Source organism: Ambystoma mexicanum, chromosome 12, assembly GCF_040938575.1.
Source record: "Ambystoma mexicanum isolate Mex_15411 chromosome 12, UKY_AmexF1_1, whole genome shotgun sequence".
Classification (NCBI taxonomy): Eukaryota; Metazoa; Chordata; class Amphibia; order Caudata; family Ambystomatidae; genus Ambystoma; species Ambystoma mexicanum.
The window spans coordinates 269,675,055-269,701,280 of NC_090936.1; positions in this window are offsets into that span (position 1 = coordinate 269,675,055).

The window sequence follows — 26,226 nt, forward strand, 5'->3', positions numbered from 1 at the left end:
TACATGTGTTTTACCAAACATTTCAATTATCTTACCATTCAAATCCTAAAGTTAACTACTTTTATGGTGAACCATAATAAATCCATGTGTCCAGCACCCAGATAGTTATCAACTAGTCTTTAACTAGCTTAATGATTTCTCTAAAGAAAATGGGGCACCCTTTACCAAAAGTAATGGAGCATGCAAATGTCTAGTATTGTATTGTTGGAGGTGTTCTTTCCACTCATACACGTTGCACTTGACCATCATAAATTCACTAATGTCCAAAGGTGTGGAGCCTGTTCACTCCAACTTGATCTATAATATAAATTGCAGGTCAACCTATAATATAAGGTACAGGTCAACCTGGAACCTAACAGCTGTCACATCCTTGCTACTTAAACCCTTCAAAGAAGTTTCTCGCTTACCTTCCTTAATCTCTTAGATCCATAAATTGGACAGTTCTTACTGCTTATTCTTTTTGTGCGCCCCTCCTTGCCTGTAATCATCATGTTTAACACTGTCAAAGACCAAAGAAATACCAAGCTTCCCATTCCCCGCTGACTCTATTTTTCAAACAGCAACCCATTGTAGCCCTTCTCACCTTTCTCAAGATTTGATTTAATCTGTGCAAACACAATTCTAATAATTAAATTCTCGCACATGGCCACAGATACTTTTTGTCTTTTTTTCTTTTGTTCCTCTCTTTTTATTTTTTAATGCTTTTTCCTGATTGAATGTGTGTTTAATATATTTTGACTATTATTTTTTTTATCGCTCATTATGATTTCTTAATATTAAATGCAAAGTTGGTTTTAACAGCAGTAGCCTTCTCTTAAGTCACCTGCGTTCCTCAAGACATATTGTAACGCCTATCATTTAAAATTTTCCATAGTACAACATACATAGTACAACATATATTCAGTTCCAAATAATCACCAAAGTGGGACTTATTTACTAACTGATGGGCACATGGATGATTGAAACATGGATCAACCATAGATTAGAACACAACTACCCAAAGGAGACATTACCTAGACACTTTCGCTGTCACAAGAACATATTCTTAAATTGGTCTACTAATTACTTCATGAGGTTACCTGGTGCATTCACAGAAAGACCCCCATTTCATGATCAGAATTCAAACCAGGTGAAACTGTTCTGTACTTATAGATCATTTGCACTTCCAATTTTCATAGTTCTTTCTGTTTATCACCTCCTCTCTGATTCTTGGAAACAGTTTTTAAGCCTATTAATTTAATCCCTGCCCTGTTTTCCATTTGATGTTTTATCTTCCAATGTGTAGCTAAGGGTAGTCTAATATCTTCTTTCTGTAAGTTGTTAACATGCTCTCTTACTCTAAATCTCAATTCCCTTAACGTGCTACCAATGTATACCAATCCACATACACAGATAATAGCATAGACTATATATTTCGTTTTACAGTTGATACATTCACGTAGGTGCACTTCGTCTTGTATATTACTTCTCAAAGTCCCATCTTCTTGTGCGTATTGGCACATAGAGCAATGCCCACATTTGTGGAAACCGGTCACATTGTGATGTAACCATGTAACATTTTTAGAAACAGGTTGTAGGAACAAGGGACTCAAATGATTCTTCAAGATTGGTGCTTTCGTATATGCTATCCTAGGTTTTTTACCAATGTATTCTACTATGTCTTCATCTGACATGAGCAATTTCCAATGCCCAAGCATCATGTTATAAAATCTTTTATTGTTAGCCGAATAATTGTTTCACCATTTTTACTGTCTTAAGATTCTCCATTTTGTTTTTAGCCTTTGGTTTTAACAGATCCTGTCCGTTCAAACTCAAGCTCTTATTTCTAGCTTTCATCAGGCATTCTTCCTTATATCCTCTTTCTCTGAATCTACCATCTAGAATATCACATTCATTCTTAAAATTCTCATAATCTCTAGAATTACTTCTAGCTCTCATATATTCTCCAACTGGTATATTTTGTAAATCTGCCTGCCTCTACTCTTCGCCCTCTACATCTGATCCAGAGCAGGACTGCGAGATTTGTTCTTGGCCTCAAGTCCACGGATTGCATCTCTCCTGCCCTGAAATCTCTCCACTGGCTCATTGTTGCTGCGAGGATCAAGTTCAAGACCCTCTGCATTGTCCCCAAGGCCTTCTTGGGTAGGGGACTGTTAGGCAGAAACCTGTGCAGTTCACTCTGGGACCACTGCAAAAGATTTAAGACTACAGGTGTTTGGCAGTAAACCCACTTGGTAGCAGTCTGTACCACACAGATTCACTTGGTAGCTGTGGCTGAGCAGTGAGACTTCCCTCAAGAAAAGTTAGGCAGTATGTGGAGTATACAAGATAGGGCAATTTACACAGTAGAACAAGCAGACACGGAACAGAGCTTGGGTGTAAAGATATATAATTATTTATTTTAAGAACACATCTATGAAAAACACACTGGCACTAATAGTAGGTAATTCCCTTCCCGCCAATCTCTCCTCCCACAATCACCACCTCAAACCTTTCAGTTTCTCTCCCCTAACCATTAAGGAAGTGGAAATTATCATCAAGAAGTTAAAGCCATCTAATTGTCAAGGCGATGCCTGCCCAGCTCCGATCGTACAAGAAGCAGCGCTTGAGCTTGCCCCCTTTATCACCACCCTTATCAACTCCTCCTTTAAATCTGGCATAGTACCAGATAACCTCAAGGATGCTTGGGTAATCCCCCTAATCAAAAAACCTAACCTAGACCCTAACATTCCTACCAACTATAGGCCCATCACCACGGTACCATACCTTCTAAAAATTTTGGACCGGGCGGCATACATCCAAATTCAAAGCTATCTCGACAAGAACAACCTACTAGGACTTAGGCAATCCGGTTTTCGGCCGAGACACGGCACAGAGACCGCTCTTATAGACCTAAAAACACAAATTGAGGATCTGAAAGACAAGGGCAAACAAGCGATCCTACTCCTCCTAGATTTATCAGCCGCTTTTGATCTGGTAGATCACCAAATCCTTTGCCAGCACCTTATAACGGCTGCCCATTTCTCTGAAGCAGCTACCTCCTGGATCAGTTCATTCCTTGCAAACAGATCCATGAGAGTCTTCTCATCTCATGCCGCCGCTGACCCAGCACATGTTCCTTGCGGTGTCCCACAAGGCTCATGCGTATCACCCACGCTTTATAATATCTTTACGAAACCACTCTTTGATATTCTTGACCATCTGGGTGTCACCTATACAAATTATGCGGATGACACCCAGATACTCATTCCTATAACGGGTGACTACGTAACTGACGTTAAAGCTCTCAATGCAGTTTACACCGTCATCCAGGCGTGGATGGCCCACCACGGTCTCTGCCTCAACGACGAGAAGACTGAGCTACTCATCTTAGGCTCCCAATCTAAACTTGCAAAACTTGGCAGCAAATATGAGGCTTTCAACATTGATGGCAACATTATTAAGGTCTCTAACGTTACTAAAACACTGGGAATCTACCTAGACTCCACCCTCTCGCTCACCAGACAAACTAACTCAGTAGCCTCAGCATCGGCTTACACGTGCAAACTAATCACTGCCTGCCGTCCTTTCCTAACTCTGGACAACTGCCTGATCCTTGCCAGAACCCTTATTTTATCCAAAATTGATTACTGTAATGCCCTGTACCTCGGAACTAATCAAAGAAACATCGACAAACTTCAGGTAACCCAGAATAACGCCATTAGGGCTGCTCTCAACATTCCTAGGCGCACCCACATCTCCTCCACGAGACGGAACTTGCGATGGCTTTCTATCCCACAGCGTATTGCCTTCAAAACTCTTATCTTAAGTTACAAAGCACAGAACAACGCAGCACCAGCGTACTTGTCAGAGCGCTTTACACAACACACAGCCCACAGACCACTAAGAGCTGCGCAAGCACATACACTAATTATTCCCTGCTTTAAACTACAGACTGCCAGAGGCTCAAGCTTCCCGGTACTGGCCGCTAAGCTCTGGAATTCACTACCCAATGACCTCAGGAACGTCCCTTCCCTCCAATCCTTCAAACACAGAACAAAACAATGGCTCTATGAGCAAGACGAAGAGCTGACCACCATGTGGTAATCATCCATTGCATGCTCTACAACCCCGTCCACTGTTGTATTTATTGTGACTACTCTCTATGTATGCTTATTTACTATGCAATTTGTAATCTATCTTTCTGTAAAACTTTGTAATCCCTTCTAAACATGCGCCCTGATGCCTTTGGGCAGGTTGCGCAATATAAATAAAATAAATACAAATACAAATACGGCAAACAACTTCAATTACAATTACTATAAGTATATCAATCCCCTAACAATATTTCAACAAGTCTAGGTTCAACGGCACCACTTATTTGCAGACAGAGGTGAATGCTTTAACCTAGATGGCACTCTAATATTCGTTAGAACGGGAGAGAAAAGGCAGGGTATGAAACCAACTCGGTACCAACACTTTTACGAAGCAAATGCAAGGCAAGTAAGGCAGGGTCTACTGTAGATCACAAAGTTTAGAGGCCAGGCCCACTCGGAGAGAGGCAAGGCGATATGTCCCAAAAAGTATCACAGTGGAAATGCACTTCGAGTCTTTGTAGCAAATTGTCACAGAAAGGTTGGACCAGTTTAGAACAAAAAGTTAAGAAGGTCTGGAGGCGACCCAATGGAAAGGTAAGGATTTAAGACACCTCACGCTAACTGTCACAAGGGAAGCCAGGCGGACACAGTACCTTGTAAGGGAGGAGACAGCTCCGGCGGTGGCAGTTGTTCCTGGTGGTGGATGCAAGTCGGGCCTTTGCCAAGAGATGAGATGGTCTCGTCGTCGAAGGAAAGTTGAAGATCGTTGCACCACCAGGGAAGAGACCAGCCGCGGAGTGCTCCGTCACAAGGCTCCACCTTTTGGTGGCGGTACGGGCTAGTGGCTATCCGGTTGCCGCGGTGCTCAGCACGGGCAATTCGACCACTACACCCTGGAAGCGAAGAAAAAGCAAAGGGACTGGTTGTTCCCACCAGTCAGGGGAAGAAGACTCTCCAGCAGGGAGATCTCCTCTGTCGTTGGGAAGTGGTGTGTCGGTTCAGCAGGGCTCCACCGGAGGTGTCGTCGTTGCAGGTCGGCTCAGCTTTACCCTCGTCGGATTCTTAGGTCCTGTGGCGACTTCTGAAGATCCAGTCCCAAAAGCCCTGCTTTTATGCAGAAAACCCCCATTCATTCAGCCTAGCTGTCAATCAAAACACGCTAAGTGGTGAGCGGGGTGGCTCACCACTTGGGCCAATCACACCAGAGTGCGACTTGAGGCGGCAAGGCAACTCAGTCCAGGGTGCCTAAACCCCCTCCCACACCCCCTGTGGTACCCAGACAGAATGGCACCACTTTGGAGGGCTTCTGTGCAGAAGCCCGCCAAAAGTGAAACAAAGGGCTCAACCTTTGGTTCGGAGTTACAGAGTCGAACACATACGCCATTTAAAAAACTGAGTTCTGGCAGAAAATACCAACCAGTGGATTTATTTAAGATAAATAAACCGGCGGTATGTTAGAGACTAATGTGAAAAAGTATTAGCCTCCAACAATGGGAAGAATCCCATAGGAATATATTCGGGGTCGAATATAAAAAGTAGTTTCCACTGCCACCAGCCAAAACTCGACGAGGAGGGACGGGACAGTGCCCCCTCGAACAACAGACCCAGGGGTAATCGAATTACACCTACCAGTATGTCCACAACAGGATGGTTTGTACTGGTTCTGTTAGTAAATTTAGGTCTTGTAAAGCCAATGGTGACTTTACATGCCCTGGGAGACAGTAGTGAGTCCCAGGGTATGGAGTCTATGGTGGGGGTCACCTAGGACACCCCAGTGTTACGGCACAGAGGGTGCTGTGTAACACACATAGCAAAACACATGAGGCCCTATGGAGTAAAAGACCCCATAGCCCATCGAACACATTGACATTCAAGGAAATCTACCACAAATCATGTCCAAGAGTGGGTGAAAAGAGTCTCACTCTTGGCAGGATGGGAAAAGACAAACTCCAGAAATCCAGCAAAGTTGCTGGGGGACTCACTAGGTTAGGAAATTCAGCCTAAACAGAGAATTCTCCCTAACACTCACCCCCCCCCCAGACTAAGGGACAGGAGGATTTAATCCACTCCTGGATGAATCTCATACCTCTAGTCGATGACATACATCCTAGAGAGACCATCAGCATTTTGGTGGTGACACCCTGACCTGTGCTCAATGGTGAAATCAAACCCTTGCAGGCAGATTGACCATCTCAGTAGTTTTGGGTTTTCCCCTTTCATTTGCATTAACCATCTCAAGGGTTGGTGGTCAGTCTGAATGACAAAAGTAGAACCATACAAGTATGGCCTAAACTTCGTCAGAGCCCACACGATAGCAAAGCACTCTCTTTCGATTGCTGCCCACCTTGTTTCAGGATCCTTCAGCTTGCGGCTGATGAAGCAAACGGGGTGCTCCCTACCTTTCCCATCCAGTTGACTGAGTACTGCACCTATTCCTACATTTGAAGCATCTGTCTGCACAATGAAAGTTTGGTGGTAATCAGGCGCTCTGAGTACTGGGGCTTGGCAAAGAGCCTTTTTCAGGTTTTCAAAAGCCTGATTGCACTCCTCATTCCATCTAACCTTTTTAGGGAATTTTGGAGAGGAGATGACATTCAGAGGAGAAGCTATGGTCCCATAATTCTCAATGAAATTCCTGTAATACCCAGAGAGACCTAAGAAGGCTCTCACCTAGGTCTGAGTAGTAGGTGTTGTCCAATTTAGCACAGCTTCAATCTTACTGAGCAAAGGCCTTATTTCTCCACCTCCTACCTCATGTCCAAGATAGACTACCTTACTCTGTCCAATTTGGCATTTACTCGCCTTTACGGTCAGATTAGCTCGTCCAAGAGCCTGCAAAACATCTCTTAGGTGGGTTACATGTTCTTCCCAGGAATTGCTGAACACTGCTATGTCATCCAAGTATGCCATGCAGAAGTCCTCCATCCCATTAAGAACCTGGTTTACCATCCGTTGAAATGTTGCAGGTGCATTTTTCAATCCGAAAGGCATTACCTTAAACTGGTATAAGCCAACTGGGGTAGAAAATGCAGTTTTCTCCTTGGCATGGTCTGTCAGGGCTATCTGCCAATAGCCTGACGTCAAGTCAAATGTGCTGAGGAACTTGGCTGACCCAAGTCTATCTACCAACTCATCTGTTCTTGGCAAAGGGAGGGCATCAGTCTTGGTGACTGCATTAAGAGCTCTATAATCCATGCAGAATCTAAGTTCTTTAGATCCTGCCTTTGGTACTAACAGAACTGGGCTAGACCATGCACTAGTAGAGGGCTCTATTACCCCGAGATCAAGCATCTTGCTGACCTCACCATTGATGTGGGTTTGTACATTTTCTGACATTCTGTATCCACTGCTTTTGACTGGCAGACAGTCACCAGTGAGTATGTCATGCTGGCCCCAAGGGGTCAAGCCTGGCGAAAGTGAGAACAGAGAGGCAAACTGATTCAACATAGATGTGCACTCTTCTTGTTGCTCAGGTGTCAGATTTGAAGAGAGATTTACTCCTTCAATTTTCTCGTCTAAAGGTAAGCCTCTGAGGAGATCAGGAAGAGCTTCACTCTCTTCTTCTTCCTCTGATGATGCTAGAAGCAACGCTCCTAGATCAGGTCTCGAGCCATACGCTTTGAGTCTGTTGGTGTGGAAGACTGTCGGAGCCTCCTTGGGATTGCCCAAGTCCACCAGATAGTTAAACTCTCCGAGTTTACCCACAACTCTGAAGGGTCCCATCCATTTGTCTTGCAAGGCCCTCTGCCTTGTTGGGATCATAACGAGAACTAGCTGGTCCTGAGTGAACTCAACCATGTTAGCCTTTTGATCATGCCAGTGCTTGACCAATGCTTGTCCAGCTTTCAAGTTATCACTTGCTTCTGTCATCATGTGCGACATTCTCCTCTGGAGACCTATCACGTAGTCAGTCACTCTGACTGGCTTGGGGGAAGGAGCACTCTCCAACACCTCCTTAATCAGGGCTAATGGGCCTCTGACGGGATGACCATAGAGAAGCTCAAAGGGAGAATAACCTACTCCCTCCTGAGGGACTTCTCTATAAGCAAAGAGAAGGCATGGCAGTAGAAGGTCCCACCTCCGTTTAAGGGGTTCTTCTAAAGCACCTATCATGCTCTTCATGGTTCGGTTGAACCTTTCTACCAACCCATTGGTTTGTGGGTGATAAGCTGTTGAGAACTTGTAAGTAACTCCACAGGTTTTCCACATGGCTTTCATGTAGTGGGGCATAAAGTTTGACCCCCTGTCAGAGATTGCTTCCTTAGGAAACCTGACCCTGGTAAAAGACAGAGGTGAATGCTTTAACCTAGATGGCACTCTAATATTCGTTAGAACGGGAGAGAAAAAGAAGGGTATGAAACCAACTCGGTACCAACACTTTTACGAAGCAAATGCAAGGCAAGTAAGGCGGGGTCTACTGTAGATCACAAAGTTCAGAGGCCAGGCCCACTCGGAGAGAGGCAAGGCGATATGTCCCAAAAAGTATCACAGTGGAAATGCACTTCGAGTCTTTGTAGCAAATTGTCACAGAAAGGTTGGACCAGTTTAGAACAAAAAGTTAAGAAGGTCTGGAGGCGACCCAATGGAAAGGTAAGGATTTAAGACACCTCACGCTAACCGTCACAAGGGAAGCCAGGCGGACACAGTACCTTGTAAGGGAGGAGACAGCTCCGGCGGGGGCAGTTGTTCCTGGTGGTGGATGCAAGTCGGGACTTTGCCAAGAGATGAGATGGTCTCGTCGTCGAAGGAAAGTTGAAGATCGTTGCACCACCAGGGAAGAGACCAGCCGCGGAGTGCTCCGTCACAAGGCTCCACCTTTTGGTCGCGGTACGGGCTAGTGGCTATACGGTTGCCGGGGTGCTCAGCACGGGCAGTTCGACCACTACGCCCTGGAAGCAAAGAAAAAGCAAAGGGACTGGTTGTTCGCACCAGTCAGGGGAAGAAGACTCTCCAGCAGGGAGATCTCCTCTGTCGTTGGGAAGTGGTGAGTCGGTTCAGCAGGGCTCCACCGGAGGTGTCGTCGTTGCAGGTCGGCTCAGCTTTATCCTCGTCGGATTCTTAGGTCCTGTGGTGACTTCTGAAGATCCAGTCCCAAAAGCCCTGCTTTTATGCAGAAAACCCCCATTCATTCAGCCTAGCTGTCAATCAAAACACGCTAAGTGGTGAGCGGGGTGGCTCACCACTTGGGCCAATCACACCAGAGTGCGACTTGAGTTGGCAAGGCAACTCAGTCCAGGGTGCCTAAACCCCCTCCCACACCCCCTGTGGTACCCAGACAGAATGGCACCACTTTGGAGGGCTTCTGTGCAGAAGCCCGCCAAAAGTGGAACAAAGGGCTCAACCTTTGGTTCGGAGTTACAGAGGCGAACACATACGCCATTTTAAGAAACGAGTTCTGGCAGAAAATACCAACCGGTGGATTTATTTAAGATAAATAAACCGGCGGTATGTTAGAGACTAATGTGAAAAAGTATTAGCCTCCAACAATGGGAAGAATCCCATAGGAATATATTCGGGGTCGAATATAAAAAGTAGTTTCCACTGCCACCAGCCAAAACACGACGAGGGGGGACGGGACAGTGCCCCTTCGAACAACAGACCCAGGGGTAATCGAATTACCCCTACCAGTACGTCCACAACAGGATGGTTTGTACTGGTTCTGTTAGTAAATTTAGATCTAGTAAAGCCAATGGTGACTTTACATGCCCTGGGAGACAGTAGTCAGTCCCAGGGTATGGAGTCTATGGTGGGGGTCACCTAGGACACCCCAGTGTTACGGCACGGAGGGTGCTGTGTAACACACATAGCAAAACACATGAGGCCCTATGGAGTAAAAGACCCCATAGCCCATCGAACACATTGGCATTCAAGGAAATCTACCACAAATCATGTCCAAGAGTGGGAGAAAAGAGTCTCACTCTTGGCAGGATGGCAAAAAACAAACTCCAGAAATCCAGCAAAGTTGCTGGAGGAATCACTAGGTTAGGAAATTTAGCCTAAACAGAGAATTCTCCCTAACAGGGACCACACTACATCCAACTTTCTCTTCCTAAGTATCTTCCTTCTCGATCATCCGCTCATCCACCTCCATCTCTCTGAGGGTCAGAGGCTTCTCCAGGCAGAGAGTTGGGGGGGGGGGGTAGATCTCTGTCTTCTGCTGGGGCCTTTCTCTGGAACAGACTCCCTGCCTCTCTCAAACTTGATCAGGACCACCTAAGGTTCCAGAAGCAACTCAAGACCTTCCTTTTTGCTTCTGCTTTCTCTCTCCCTCTCCCGTGCTGATGTCCCTGCCTGCTGTGCATACTGGCTACCTGGCCACCCACTGAATTTATGGGACCAGGCTCCTGCACGACTGGTTGCCCTTGCACTGCCTTCGGGCCACCCATCCACTTAAGGGACTGTATCTGTAACCCTACAGTCCCCTGACTATCTGCACTTATGAGCCAACTCCCGGCTGCACTTACTATTTATTTGCACTCTCCACCCCCCACCCCCGGCTCTTCTCCCCTTATATCCCCCCAACCTTGAGCAATCGGACTGACGCAAGGCCTAGTGTGATTGTTGTTTTGTCCTCCCTGTGTCCTCCCTTCCTTGTCTTGTCATGCTTAGAAACACTTGTGTGAAGGCGCGTTATAAATGATTTATCATATCATATGCTCAATCAAGTCGTCAAGGGTGGAGTGGCAGCCTAAACACAACACAGCTCTCTCCTCACTCAAGAAGCAACAGTGGCTATTTAGGGCGAGGTCTGAATGCTGCCTCCCTGCAGAAGAGACGGGGGACTTGTCTGAGAGACTCTATGGGATTTCAACAAATCTGATTGGTCAAGGGTCCCTTCTTTCTTGATTTTTAAATGTACATCCCAATGATGGCAGATGAGCAGAAGGGGCATTGTAATCATTTGTGGGTATACTTTTGTTTTCATACAATACCCTCATTGCGTTTGCTCTATAGGAGGCCTATAGTAAGCACAAGAAACCTAAAGATGCAAAACTGTGTGAGAGAGAGAGAGAGAGAGAGAGAGAGAATAAATAAATAGCTGGGAGAAGGCACAAGGAGGTGCAGAAGTGTAGCTTGAGAGAGGTCCCATCCACTGTAAATCCATAGCAATGACAATTACTTTGTGCTGCCACACCTAGCACCCATCCCCACCCAAACCTCAGGCATTATAGACTTATTCTCTTTGTCTCAATAAGCTGCCGCTCTCACAGGCTCACACTGATCAGTGCTTGCAGAGGAGCGAAAATGCCTGCAAAAGCCGTAGCCTGTGTGTAGTAGGGTGCCTGCTGATGAATGGGCCTGTGACTCAGGCAAGGCAGCTGCAAGGGTACACCAGGAGGCTCCTGCTCACTGTCATACCTTGGTGTCTTCGGACAGTGAGGCACATTCAATGTTGCCATCCGTGCAGCTGGCCATTTTGGTGGAATGGGAGTGAACACTTGTTAGTGTTTAGACCTGCTGCTGCTGTTGAAACGTGTATTGCATCTGTGTGCAAATGAGTCTGAACAAGGGGCATGTGGGAGGGGAGCTAGGGTGGTGCGGCACGCAAGGTTATCAGACCTATGAACAAAGACATACATTCTTCCTCATCTAGTTCAACTAAATTTTTGTGGCCTTTACAAGGAGTTATTGGTATATACACTTTAAAAGTCTAAAATCCTCAACCTTTTCAGAACTGGATAAGTGCTAATCTGACATTTTAAGTGTTTCTCATAGCTGGAGAAATCTAAATACGACTAAGGACGTGGCCATTTTGAAATATAAGTACTTGGGACTGAACCACCAAATGTACATTTGTTGACCTAACTGCATTTTCAAAAATTACAAACTGTTGCTGAAAGCGGAACAGCCCCGTGAATAGACAAACGAAGGGACGCCACCAGCTTGTATTGTCGCATATATCAAATAACTTGGATTTTCCCCCCCTGCATTAGATATTGATACAGCTCACAATTCTTACTAGGACTAATTGCCCCTTTTATAATGTATTACTTTTTTTAAAAACGATACTAGACAGGTATGGTGCATGATGAGAGCCATCACTGGTTTAGTTGAGCCTCTGAAGGAAGCTGCTGTGGCTGTTATGACTTGGGTAGCATTTATACAGAATACATATGTTCTTCCTATACAATTTCCTTGTGTACCGTCTCGAAATTTCCAGAGTTTGATCTTGAGTTCCCCGTGGTCGGCGGATGATATTACTAGGGCTATAGTGAAGATTAAGAGGTCTAGAGCACCGGGCCCTCATGGTATTCCACCGTGCGTGATCAAAGCTGACCCGGCTTTATGGGCCAAGATTTTACAGAACAAGTATGATAGCATCTATCTGTTGGGAGTGATCCCGCCTTCCTGGTGTTCGGCTATTATTATCCCCATCTATAAAAAAGGGAGGTGGGATGACCCGAACAATTTTAGGCCCATAGCCCTGATGGACGCCTCTGCCAAAATCTTTACCCACCTACTTTTGGAGACCATTCAACATTAACCATTCAACATTATATTGTCCTAAAGGATATGTTGCCACGCTACCAAGTAGGCATTCGTAAATAATTGGGGTGCTCTTTAAATGCAACCAGTGTGGCCCACTTGCATGCGCAAACTAAATGCTTGCATATTGGCCCAATGTATATGGCCACACTAGATCTTACATCTGCATTTGATACTGTCATCAGATCCGTGTTATGTGAGAAGATGATATCTCTGGGCTTTCCGATCCACCTAGTGGCCATGGTTGCTCTTTTCCATCAAAACACCAATTATCGAATTAAATTCACTAAGGAGGGGGCGGTGACCGATGCGATAACTACTGAAATAGGCCTTAAACAAGGATGTAACCTGGCCGCCATTCTTTTTAATTTATATCTAGCAGATCTTGAGTCTGCTTGGTGTGACGCAGTTATATATCCGGTTAAGTTGGTCAGGTTGGCTCTAAACTGGTTGGGTTTTGCTGATGATTTGCTATTCATGGACCATACTCCCTTTGGCCTTCAGGCGAATCTCTCAGCATTTCCGTGTTATGCCTTCAAGAATAATCTTCTGGTTAATCCTGCAAAGTCCTTCATCGTTGCATTTGCGGATGGCAAGCGACTAACCTCCAAATTTATATGGTCACTTAATGCGGTTGTAATACCCAAGGTTCAATCGGTAAGGTATTTGGGCTACCAGCTTTCATCTAATTACACTGTGGCCATGTGGAAGGAGGTCATCAATGCAAAATTGAAACAACTGACCTCACAAATGAAGATTGTATACCACCGCCATAGTAAATTTTCATTGTTGCAGAGCATACAGTTTTACCTGGTTAAGGTGGAACCAATTCTTCTGCATGCTCTTGACATTTGCACATGTGAGATGGAGGAATTCCTGGATTGTGTGCAGGGCAGATTGTGGAAACAAGATTTGGGATTGTCGCTGCCTATACCGAACATGTTGATCTGTCACGAACTGGGTATTCTTCCTTTGTCGGTGAAATGGCATTGGCGCCTAATGAATGGTCATGTTAAAATGTTTGTTCCTCCAAAACAGTCCCTATATGAAGATCTGGCTGAACTTATAAAAGACGGTCATCCGCCTTAAGTCTTGAGATCTAAAACCAAAATGGAGACAATCTTAGTTGATACAATGATTATAAAAGATGATCTAGCGCTTGATATCCCAGCATGTAAAAGAAAATTTCAGTCCTACTATTGGTGCATCATGGTGGATAAAAATGGTACAAGTAAGCCATATTATGAATATGCCAAATTCACTAGAAAACTGAGTGATCGTGCACGCTCCTATTTTTCCGTGCAATATAGCCAGAAAGGTTTACCTACGTTTCAAATTGAACCAATTTATGACAAACGAAAAAGTACAATATTGGGATCTTAAAGTTGGTGATAAGTTGAGTGGTAGATGTCGTTTTTTGTCCCCTAGCCAATGAGTTGGAAACCTTAAAACATTTGACAATGGTCTGCCTATTCTTTGAACCACAGCGGGTGGCGATATTTGGCTCATTCCTTAACACAGCTTCCACCACGTGGAGACAGTCCCTGTGGGAACGATGCATGTGGGGTACTAGCCAACGGTTGGTGCTTCGACTAACCAAATCCTTGGTCATGCTTGTTGATGCATTGGTCACTAAAACAAAAGGAGACAAGGACACGATAATAACAGTCTAATAATCAACGATGCGCATGGGAAATTGTCTCAATTTCAAATCAGAGGTGGTGGCCTTGTTAACATTGATGTTTAAAATGTGATATTAACTGGATATTTAATGTTTTATATGGTGGTAATCGTTTAACTATGGTCTAAATGAAATTGGGTGCTTGTCATTTAGACATACTACAAAGGTTACGTGTAACCCGGATAATAATTGTATTTTACAGTTAACTGCGTGGCTAACGTTGTATATGTTGTTATCTCTCTTTTTCTATGTACAATGAAACGGTACACCAAGGGATGAGGCCTATATTAAGAGTTTATGTGTTATCTGGATGTATAATGTACTATAAGGCGGAAACTTCCATTGTTTTTATGAAGTGTTTTTACTGTAATATGAATTGAAAGAAATCTCTTTAAGACATGTATGTGCGTTTTCATCAAATGTTTTGTAAAGGTTTTTTTTAACCAAAAACAATTTTAAAAAAATGTATTACTTATTTAATTGATAGGTTTGCAAGTTATACATGTTTAAAGGTTTGGTTTGCTGTTCTTACTGAAATATCGTTGCATTCCGGTAAAATAACGTCTATTATAAAAAAGGCTTTCCTTTCACTCTTCATTCAAATACCAATGATGGTAGGCTTACATTTGACAGGATTTTAGCCCTTTGCTCTATCTACTTACTGTAGCGTGGAGGGAGTGTTTTGTGAACAGACATAAGCAAACAAGAGCCAAATTAATCCAACTGTCAGAACGAAAACGATTCCACTCCCTTCCCTGTGCCGATTGAGTGGAGCTCTAGAGTCTGAGATTAACAACTGCAGTGTGTGTTTGAGTTCAGTGCAGCTGTTACCTGCATTGAGGGCACATCTTGAAGGTGGGTGTGCCCTTCAAAACCTTCAGTTTTAGCAGCGCTTGGTAGAGTGAGGAAGAGAATATTTTTGTGTTTCTGTGGGTCTGATGATCTGTCATCTGTATTCTGAACTGAATCCATCGTTAAGCTTCTAATACACCTGCTTCATGGTGGGCCATGTCCAGAAGGAACCCAGTTTGTGGTTTGTTTCGATTCGCCGCTGTCCTACACCGTATTGCCATGACTGCAGTACCCGCGTCAAGAGAAGGACTCTTGGATGGTGGGAAGGGCTACAATTGTTGCCACAGCCACACTATGTGTTACTTGATTCATTATGTAGTGTGCTGCGGAGGGTGGCCCTACACTTTCACACTTCTAGAGTAGGTGTTTTTTCCATTCGAGTTAAAGGAATGCTTTATTTTTTTCTATGTTACATTTTTCTATATTTTTAAAATATTACAAAATGTTTTAGGTCACAGCTGAATTATAGCTAAGTTTTACATTAAACTTCTGTTGTTTGGTAGATTTGTGGTTTGCATTCTTTACCATTTTACCATATTCCTGTTCGTCTCGGATATGGTCAAAAGGAAGATACGGGATGATGGTGGGTTAGGGAAATCGGCTACGGTAGCCAAGATATCCAAAAAGGCCCAGAAACAGTCTAGGGCCAACACACAACCCTCTTTGGACAGCTACCTAAATGATATTGTCAGTATAATAGAACTCTGTATTATGACAACAGAAAAGGCCATATGGGAGGCAGCCTGAAGGATCAAGGGTGGTAGCAGTTTTTCTGGCAATGACTATGATCCACGTGTCATGGAGGATCATGGGGCCAAGGGTGGTTCAGTCCTGACTATGGTGGATAGTTTACCAAGTAACCGAAGTACTGAACACAGCTTGGGTAGTAGTAGGGGAGGGGAGGAAAGGTGGTGAGGGAGGGGCGGGTGTTGCTCAGTTGATAACATATCTGGGGGGTTACAGGGATCCAAGGAACCAGTGGAGGGGCAGCAGAAGGTGTTTCGACCATGGATCCCCCAGACGAGGAGGAGGAGGATGAGGATAAAACATGTTTGGAGGCCCTATGAGATGAAAAATTGAAGCTTATAAAACGACTTCTCTCTAAGCACGCCATTCATTGAGGGAGGGACAAGATTACAGCAGGAAAGGAGCCCTGGGAAACAAATCTCCAGGGTATTCATGAGCCCCTGCATTCATTCAAGCAGGGGGTCATGAATATCTTTGGATATAATAGATGACTCTATGAGGGACTTTAACAGACAGGCCGCTATGGATTATGGCAGCAAAGCTCGGGTGGAAATACTTGTTTTGGACAGAGTAAGGATAGCGAGGGAGAGCGTTGATGGGGGAATGGGGAGAGACCCAATAGAGGTTGGGTTACAGAACTCTAACTGCACTAACTAGTACCAATGACACATCCTGGTTGATGCAAGAGTGAGGAAAGATATGTAGATTGGGGCACAAGGGCATTCGAGGAAGTCCTTGGAGACTCCAGAGAGTTGGGAAATGGGGTTCTTAAGTTTACCCCTGGAAGCTGCTCTGTTGGTAGGAGTAATCATTGGTGTACCAACGTTGCCTAAGGGTGGTTTCGAGTATACAATCTCACTGATGAACAAGGCCAGTCACTGGATTAACACGAATCTGATGGGCCCAAGTATCAACCCATGAGATATTCTTATGACGAGAAGGGTAGGATGGGTTGACTTCTCAAGGAAATCCAGGGCCTGGGATTGTATTTTAATCTTCTGTGCAGACCCTTGTTTGGTAAACCATCTGATGAATTCTAATCCGACCAGAGGCATTAAACCGAATGGCAACAGGCTTGGGAGTAGACTAGTGTCATTGGAATATTTCTCTTCGGATTTAGGGGGCTGTCTGCAATGGAATAGAGGCCTTTGGGCGAATGCACAAAAGAATCAAGAGGTGAAGGAAGGACTCCTAAAGGCACAGAATAATCCTAATTTCTGCACGATTTTGAATCCTAGGACTGGATCAAGGGCAGTGCAACATTTGAAAGTTGGTAGGAAATGTGTTCCATCAGGAGTTGTGGTATCTAATCATTTTGACTTACTTTTGACCTTAGAGTTAATCGATTGACAGATAGGTACTCTTCCTGATCCATCCGATTTAAGGGTTTCAGGGGAAAGAGCAAGTGCCTTAAAACCGGAGTATAAGGTGGTTCAAGCATTGCAGAAGTCTACTTCCCCTGTGTTGTGTTTGTTGTCTTGGAACAGAGCAGGAGCCAGAGGGAAATTAGTCAACCCGGACATCGTGGATTTCCTGAAAGCTTATGAGGTGATCCTCTTACAGGAAACCTGGCTTTAGAAACCCCTCTCATTGATGGTTATGTATCATATGGGGTGCCAGCCAATATAAATGGCAGAGGTAGATGCTATGGTGGATTGGCCAGGCTGATTTGAGCCTCTATGAACTGTAAGATAAAGGTGATTGAGACCAAGATGGACTTTTTACAGATGCTACTAATAAGACCAACCTCTGGGAGGCTGGTAGACATTCTCAAGTTTTAGAATACTCCCCATAAGGGCAAGGCAAATAGGCTGTTAAAACGTAAAGCCTTTATTGATGATCAACAAAGGCAGAGGATAGATAATATGATCATGTTTCTGTTAGGGAGTGATTTTAACCTTAAAATGGGCAATGGGGTGCCGAATGATCTTTTTAATCCAATGGAGGACATGAATTTAGGCATTCCAAAACCCCAAATTCAGGATGCCCGGATGTATGTGAGAGGTTTGGAATTTTGTGCTTGGCTCAGGAAATGGGGATGCGTGTTGTCAATGGGCACATTTGACCAGATATTACGGGATTGCCAACATTTAACAACCATTCAGGATCATCCACCATTGACTTCTTCTGTCTTTCAGTGGCTCTGTGGGACAGAATCGTGGATTTTGAAGTAGTGAAGGACCCATCCAGTGATCACCACCCAATTTGTTTAAAACTAAGGGAGATAACAGAGAGGGTATCCACGCAAGAGAATATCTCTTGCATAGTAGAAGTGGAGGATGTGTGGAAAAGAAGAATCAGTTGGGACAAAATTGCTGACTCTAAGCTGCACCATAACATCTTGGCAGAACAGTGGCATGGGATTTCGAAGATACTGGACAATTCGGTTAATACAGAGCACGTGGTGGCAGGATTTGAGGGTCTACTGGGAGCTCTCATGCAGGGATTTGTGAGGGTGCACAAAGGGAAGGCGAGTTTTACAAGAATTGGATGGTTTGATGAGGCTTGTATTGTATTAAAAAATTCACTGTTGACGGCATTAAAATCCTTGCTCCGCTCTAAGAATGATATTGTGCAGGCGTGTGTTAAATACTGTGATACCGTGGGAAAAAGGAAAGTGGGGCTGGACGAGGAAGCATTGGCAGGGTTTTTGGAGGCAGTAAAAATCAAGAACTTAAAGGCATTCTGGGAATTTGTTAATGGTGGGCCAATATACGAGTCCACCGAAAAGTCAAGGATAACATATGTGGAGGCAACAGCTTGGGTGACACATTTTTCAGAACTGTTTAAGGACAGAGATTATATGGAGGATGATAAGAACTCCGGATCTTTACTGTGCTTTATGTTGAAAGAGGTTATTGGGGCCATCAACAAACAGGCTTGTAACTGGGCCCCAGGCCCGAATGCTATTTGTTCCAAGATCAACCCGAATTGTGGACAACTAACTCAGTGTACTGTAGAGGGGAGGCAGTGTATCTTGCATTTATGGACCAGAGCATGGCCTTTGACAGGTCAATAGGCCGAAGGTGTGGGCCGTGCTCGGGTCTTTGGGCTGCTCAGTTGAGATACTGACTGTGCTTCGGGAAATACACAGTGATAACCAGGCGAGTGACCGATGTGTAGCAGGGGGACAATGCACTGCATGTTTTAAAGTGGGTCTGGGTGTCAGTGAGGGCTGTGTCCTGGCTCCGATTTTGTTTACATTGTATATCAATGGGCTGCAGGATGCCCTGGTGGAGTGTCTTGTGTGGCTGGGCATTACCTATTCTAGCCTGTGCCGATGTCACGGTTTTGATAGCAAGAACCCCCATGGCCCTCCAGGGCTTGATGAACGCTTATGCAGCATTTATGAATAACCTGGAGTTGAATATCAATACCTCCAAATCAACGGTGATGGGGTGTGTTGGGGGGGGGTGGTGGAGCGTGCGAAAATGTGCCCATAGGTCTGTAATGGGGCAATCATCCCCAGAGTCAAGGATTTTGACTATCTGGGAATACGATTCTTCGAGACAGTCACGGGCCGTGCACACCTGAGAAAGCAATCTTTGAAGATGATGCAACATTTGGGAGGGCTTTTCCATTTTTTGACCTGATGCCAGGGGCAACCGCTGGATTTGGCTTTAGAGGTATATGAGAGACAAACGAAAGTGACAACCTTTTATGGAGTACCTATTTGGAGTTATATGAAAGTGCCTGAGTTACAGGTGTTGGCAAACAGGTTTCTCAAGACATTTACTTGGACTCCCAAGATCTGCATTGATTGTAGGAGTGCATAGGGAACTGGGTTTGGGCTTCTTGGAGGATCAGTGGGAACTGGCTCGAATTTTATTTCTGGCTCCTCCTTCGGTCCAATGAACACGCTAGTTTAAGTCACTTTATTATTAAGTCTTTTATAGGTCGGGCTAACCAGTATAACATTCCCTGGCTCATCGTGTTCAAAGACTGCTTAAGTAAGAGCAACGCTGTGGTCTTTTTTCCGCCTGGTAGCTTGTTGTCCTTGGGGGAAAAAGCAGTATTATAAGTGTATTTTGATGTCAGCGGTTATGGAAAAGAGGGAAAGCCGGGCACTTGTTACTAATAATGATAAATCACATGCTGTTATCAGCAGGGTACATAGGATACAGCCTTATCTCCTTATGATCTCAAAAAAGGGAGATCGCTGGCTGATTACACGTGCTATAATGGACTGCCTACAGTCCAGGGGAAATAAGTTAACTGGAAGGGTTACCTGGATATAGGGAGCTGTGCGTTATGAGGGGAGGTTAGGGAGGATCTGAAGCATTTCATTCTTTTCTGCCCAGCATGCAGGGACATTAGAAAGTCCACATTACTACTTGTTTTTAGACAGTTCAATCTGCTGTGTTATCGTCCCGCCTTGCTCTTTCTCTAATCTGCGGATTCAGTATATGTTGCTAGTGCCCTGTTATCTTGTTTAAAAAGAGCTATGTACAAAAGAAAGGGTGTTTTGACAGTGTTGTGAAGGTATTTATTTTATTCTTACTGACTGCATAATGCATTGTTTTTATTATGTATCGTTGTGCTTTTGTATGTTTGATGGATGTTCACATCCGAATAAACATATTGACTGAAATACATATAGTCATAATACAAGCAAGTGAGCACGTGCACAGCCTTTCCTTACCTGGACAGGCAGCGAAAACTCTATTTGCAGGGACAGGGTACAATAGGTCCAGACAAAACTTCAACCTGCTTAGAGTAACTGATGTTGCATTCATTCTATCCTCCCATCCAAAGCCCCAAAGATGCCCGAAGCTTCATAGATATTAAGGCATGTGCTGTGAAAAATGAAAGAACACCAAGCGCTGTGTGAATTATATTCTTAGCGATTCAAGAACGCAACCCTTTTTATTACTGACATATTTGACAAATGTGATGAGCTGCGGTCATATTTATGTTGTTAAAATGTTCTTTGATTTGATGCAATGCAGGTAAAAACCCGGTCTGGTGTTAAGTGACACCTTCCCTTTTCTCCCTTTTCATCTTGCGAGGATAGCTCAGGGGCAATGCGCTCGCCTAGTAAGCAAAACAACATGGAGCACCACAGGTTTGATCTCCAGGCCCGCGCTTAGAAACCTCTGGGTATTAAGCACGCTATAAATAACCTACCATATCAAATGGGGGGTATTTGGAAAGAGTACAAAAGGAGAGTACCAGATTGTTCATCTTGGAATTATAACTTTCTATTTAAAATAATGTGCCTCATTATGACTATGGCGGCAGCCGTGCCGGAGTCATTTATTTTCCGGCAATGGGCAATTACCGGGTCATTCTAGTCCCACCGGACCCAGCAACTGCCCATTGCTGAGTGCTGGTATTTATTACTCCTCATTCCCAGGGCTCAATGGGAATGGGGTGGCAGGTAGTGCCGGCACCGTCAATAACGGTGCCGGCGCTAGTGGGTAGGTCGGCTCGCGGGTTCCGTTCTGCACGGCAGGTCGGACCTGCTGGGCTGACAGGCCTCCACGGGCAGCCCTCGTAGTTTGCCAGTCCGGTATCTACACTGCCAGCAAGCTTACCGGTACCGTACTTATTGGACCGGCAAACTTATAATGAGGCCCAATGTATGATGTTTTTCTAAGTGTTGATAACATTCTTTGCTCAGTATGACAAGTGCAACATTCTTATTTTGAATAAAACATATATTGGAAGTGGTCATATTATGCGCCTTGAAACACTGTTTTGCTATATAGGCACATTACAAATACACAATAAATAAACTAAATAATTAGAAATGAAGATCGTAACATTTTAAAAAAGACAGTTTACAATTTTGATCCAAAAAATATGTTCCTTTTTTGGTAAAAGCTGCTTCTGAAAAAAGCACAGTCCATCCCTTTCAAGATATGTCGTCCAGCTGCCACCAATGTCTGGGGTGGCTTTAGCAAACTTGCACCTGACAATGCATTCCTCAATCAAACAAAAAGAGACATGGGCCTCATTACGAGGTTGGAGGTAGCCTTGCCGGTTTTATTGGCAAGGCTACCTCCAAACTCGCATCCGGGTCGGGCACCCGCGAATCGGCAATTACCGGGCTATTCCGGCTCAGCCGGACCCGGTAATTGCCCTTTTGCTGGTGCCTGTCCCGGTGCATCCCCATTCCCATTTGAGTCCCATAGGGCTCAATGGGAATGGGGAGGGTGGTAGCACCAAAGGTACCGGTGCTACCATCATGTTCTGCTCACGGGTACCGATACGGTCACCAGGTCAGACCTGGTGGCTGCAAGGGCACCCGCGAGCAGAACTCCTAGTATGGCAGTATGGTAGCAATGGTGCCGGTAGCGATACCGGCGCCGTTGTTGCCTTACCACCATACTTGTAATGAGACCCATAGACATATAGTGAAACAGATAGAGGGAGAGGGAATAGAGGCCACTTGGTCGGCGTCCGATACACTGGGTAAAGCTATTTAATTGTAGTTCATATTGTTTAATTGTGCAAAAACTCTAATACCAGGCTTATAAGAGCATCATTGGGGCGTTTAACCCGGTACTCGGCATATGATGGTAGCACGCAAAAGACGGTGCCTTACTTAATGTAACTCTGGGTAACTCTACCAGTTATATGATGGCATTCTGGAAGCTTCTGAGGCGGAACTCTACATATTATGGTATCACCTGAACATGGGTGATTATACCTTAACCTGTGGTGACCATACCATGCATTGTAATTATTGAGTCATTTGAGGCTACAATTGCATTCCTTTAGGAGCACCTGGGCATGTGAGACTATAACTTGTATATGATAACCATTTAAAGCCCATGATGCCATTCTTGGGACATTTGAGGCTGCACGTGACATGTGAGGGCAGCGCCTGCCTACCGTTTAATCACAGGAACCGGTGGTCACACGTGTCAAGAATTGCATTCGTTTGCCCATTTACTCACATCAGTATGGAGATGCATCACCCTGCCGACTTGCTCAGAGGTGGCAATTCCTGGGAATGATGATGTCAAGAGCTGGTTAATGGGGAGAGAGGAGTGCCAGGGATATGATGGCGGTGCCTTGCAAATATGTAGTAAATGTCCCTACAAGAGCAAAAGTGTTTGGCTTTGCAATGCTTGCTTGCCACCTTGAGTATAACAGTTATTTGATCTGTGTAACCTCTAAACCATACTTTCATTTGTATACTTACTTTCATTCAGGGTGCAGCCTGCAAATGTTTGCACTATGCTCTGTTGCCTTTGCTCTGCTGGGCTCGTTTTGGTTTAGTATGTTACACTGTGTTACGTTATATCTCTTTTCATGTCTTAAGCTGTAAGTACTTGTGTCTAATGTTTATAATTATTCTTTTATAACGCTCTTAATACCACGGACCAGTTTCTAAGCGCTAACCCAGGATTCGAACCAGTTTTGCAAAGCGTTGTCTTGCTTCCAAGAAAAAAACACGTTGTGCATGAGCTATCCTCCCGGCCTATGTTTAATTCTCCTGGGATCAATCTGCTTTGTTCCCAAAGGTAAATGAAAGTGAACTGGAATCTACCTGCAGAGTTGATTATTATTAACCCTTTTTTTGGGTGGGGGCATAAAGCTAGTTTCCTTTAATACTAGCTTGTTATGTCATGTTAAGTTAAGTTATACTATGTGATGTTTCATTATGTTGTTTTGCTTTACATGTCTAATATTCAAGCGCCTTGAAGCAGGCAGCAGGCAGCGACCCCCTAAACATACAAAGAATAATTAAAAAACAGGAACAGAAGGTACACAAGGAAATCCATTCTGGTAAACTGAATGCTGTCCTCTAGATAACAGGACATAGCAACTGCAGCCCAGGTTGGCAAGGCTATCCCAATGCTGGATTATGCCGATTAACCACCATTACCACCTCAGCCTAATAGGATTCCTGACTCTCACACCACTATAACCAATCCCATAAAGGTCTTAGCAGGACTCAAGAACCTCCAGGAAGTCTGGTGCGGGGCCTTTGCTCACAGAGTAGGCTTGGTTGAAAACCTACCCTCATTTATATGTGACCATACTTCCTTCCAGCCTTTATGTCTATATAACCTGTCTGTTTCTGGCCTTTTGGAGACTTTGCCCTTTGTGGTTTCTTGGGCATGGTTACAAAATACCCAGATGCGCAATAACACTATGGAAGGCTTAACAGTCTGACTGCTGCTGTTCCGAAGACAGTCTTTATGTCCTTAAGCACTTTGCAAAAAAGCACAAGCCTAGGGCTAGGTCAAGTGCACAATATTATGGTGGCCCTGGTCTACTTCTACCCTTTGTCAAAAATTCAAATAAAGACTTAAGATTACTGTTTGGCCTAAAGCCTACTTAATGAGTATATAGTAGCTTTTTATTCTGAATGAATAGTCGGAATTCTTCCATAACTGACTTTCACACAGTTGCACCATATAAGCAAGATTAGAGGTCGGTCCAACATTTGCTGATTATGCAAGATCAAGAGATGCTTTTTCAGTCAGAGAACACATATTTATTAATGTAAGTGTTATATAGTTTGTTTTCTTGTTTATTGATTTATATAGCGCACCCAACCCAGAGGTATCTATGCACATTTACACAAAGTTACAAGTATACTTTCGGCATGAGTGACAATATTTACAGTTGCTTTATCCATAATTAGAACAGAGAGTATATACATGATAATACACAGGAAAGTACAATACAGGTGCAGAAAAAAATACGTTAGCAGTCTTTGGCAGTCGTTGCAGTGCCAAGGAGTCATTTAACAAACACATAAGCAGAGGCTGGTACTGTCGAATTATGTCAGAGGTCTTTAGCTACGAACCAGTTTATGGTGTTTCGTCTGAAGTTAGGAAAAGGTTGGTCTGCTCTCAAGGAAGGAGGGAAGGCGTACCAGGATTGTGTCGTCATAAGAGGGGAACTGTTCACACCCCAGCACCCCAGCTTTTTTTTTTGTTTGAATCTAGGAACGACCAGACAGAATGAGTTGCCTGTCCTTGTGGGTTCTGAGTTGGATTTTTTGATAATTCTCTCAGAGAGGTAGAGTGGGGCTGCTGGATTGAGACATTTATGCGTTAGTGAGACAGTTTTAAGCATCATTTTTTCCTTAGTGGAAAGACATTTGTTCTGTCTCCTCAACTCTGAGATATGCTCTCTCCTTGCTAAGCCAAGAACTGTTCTGAGCGCATTGTTTTGAAGAATATGCATTTCATTAACAATATGCCTACTCGCACCCAGGTACAGTGCATTGCAATAATCCAGCTTAGAGAGGATAAGGGCTCTAGTTAGGATCGTACAGCTTTCTTTGAAAAGTTGTTCTTTGAAAAGAAAGGGTTTACAGGCCCTAATCAATTTACAGGTATAAGCTATAGAGCAGGCCAAGGCATTAACTTGTTTACTTAATGTGAGGGCTGAATCAAGGTAAAAGCCTAGGGTTTTTACCTCTTTTACCACTTTGATGTTGTTCCCATTGATATTGAAGGAGGTGTATTTTGTGCTAAGTTTGTTAAGGTAGGCTACAGTTCCGAGTATCAGGAGCTCAGTTTTATCGGTGTATAGCCATCCATGCCTCGATAATTAGGTACATTTTGTTCACTAGGGCCATGTCCTTGTCATAGTCTCCAGTAAGAAGTATGAGGATCTGGGTGTCATCTGCATAATTAGTGTAGGTGACACCCAGAAGGTCCAGGTCGTCGAACAATGGCTTCATGAATATATGATACTTTGTTGGTGAAACACAAGAGCCTTGTGGCACACTACAGGTTATTGGAATAGGGTCAGTGGCAGCTGAGGGAGAGAAGACTCTCATTGTCCTATTATTCAAAAAGGATTTGATCCAAGTAATAGCATCCTGTGAAAAATGAGCAGCTGAGGAGAGGTGTTTACATAGTACTTTGTGATCCACCAAATCGAAGGCGGCAGAGAGATCGAGGAGAAGTAGCAGGGCCATTTTTCCTTTATCTTTGACCTACTCGATCTGAGTCTATAGATATATGAGTGCCGTTTCAGTACCGTGTTGTGGCCTAAAACCAGATTGGCCGACTCCTAGAAGGTGATAGGTCTCAAGGTACTCCTGTATCTGATTGTAGGCCACTTTATCTAGTAACTTGAGTAGGAACGGTACATTAGTATTTGGCCTGTAATTAGCAGGAATGATGGGGTCCAGAGATAGTTTTTTTAGGAGGGGTAAGACCCAAGACTCCTTTAAATTGTTGGGGACAGACCCGGAAGAAAATAATGTATTGATTAATTTAGAGATCAAAGATGCCAAGTCTCTAGCAGCGTCTTTAATTATCTGAGCTGGCCAACTATCTCCTTGACATCTCGAAGGTTTGAGGGAGGCAATGATTTTTTCAACCTCATGGATAGAGACTTGTGAGAATCTGAAGTGATGAGGAGGTTTAGTGGAAGGATCAGGGGTTGTGGCATACTTCCTTA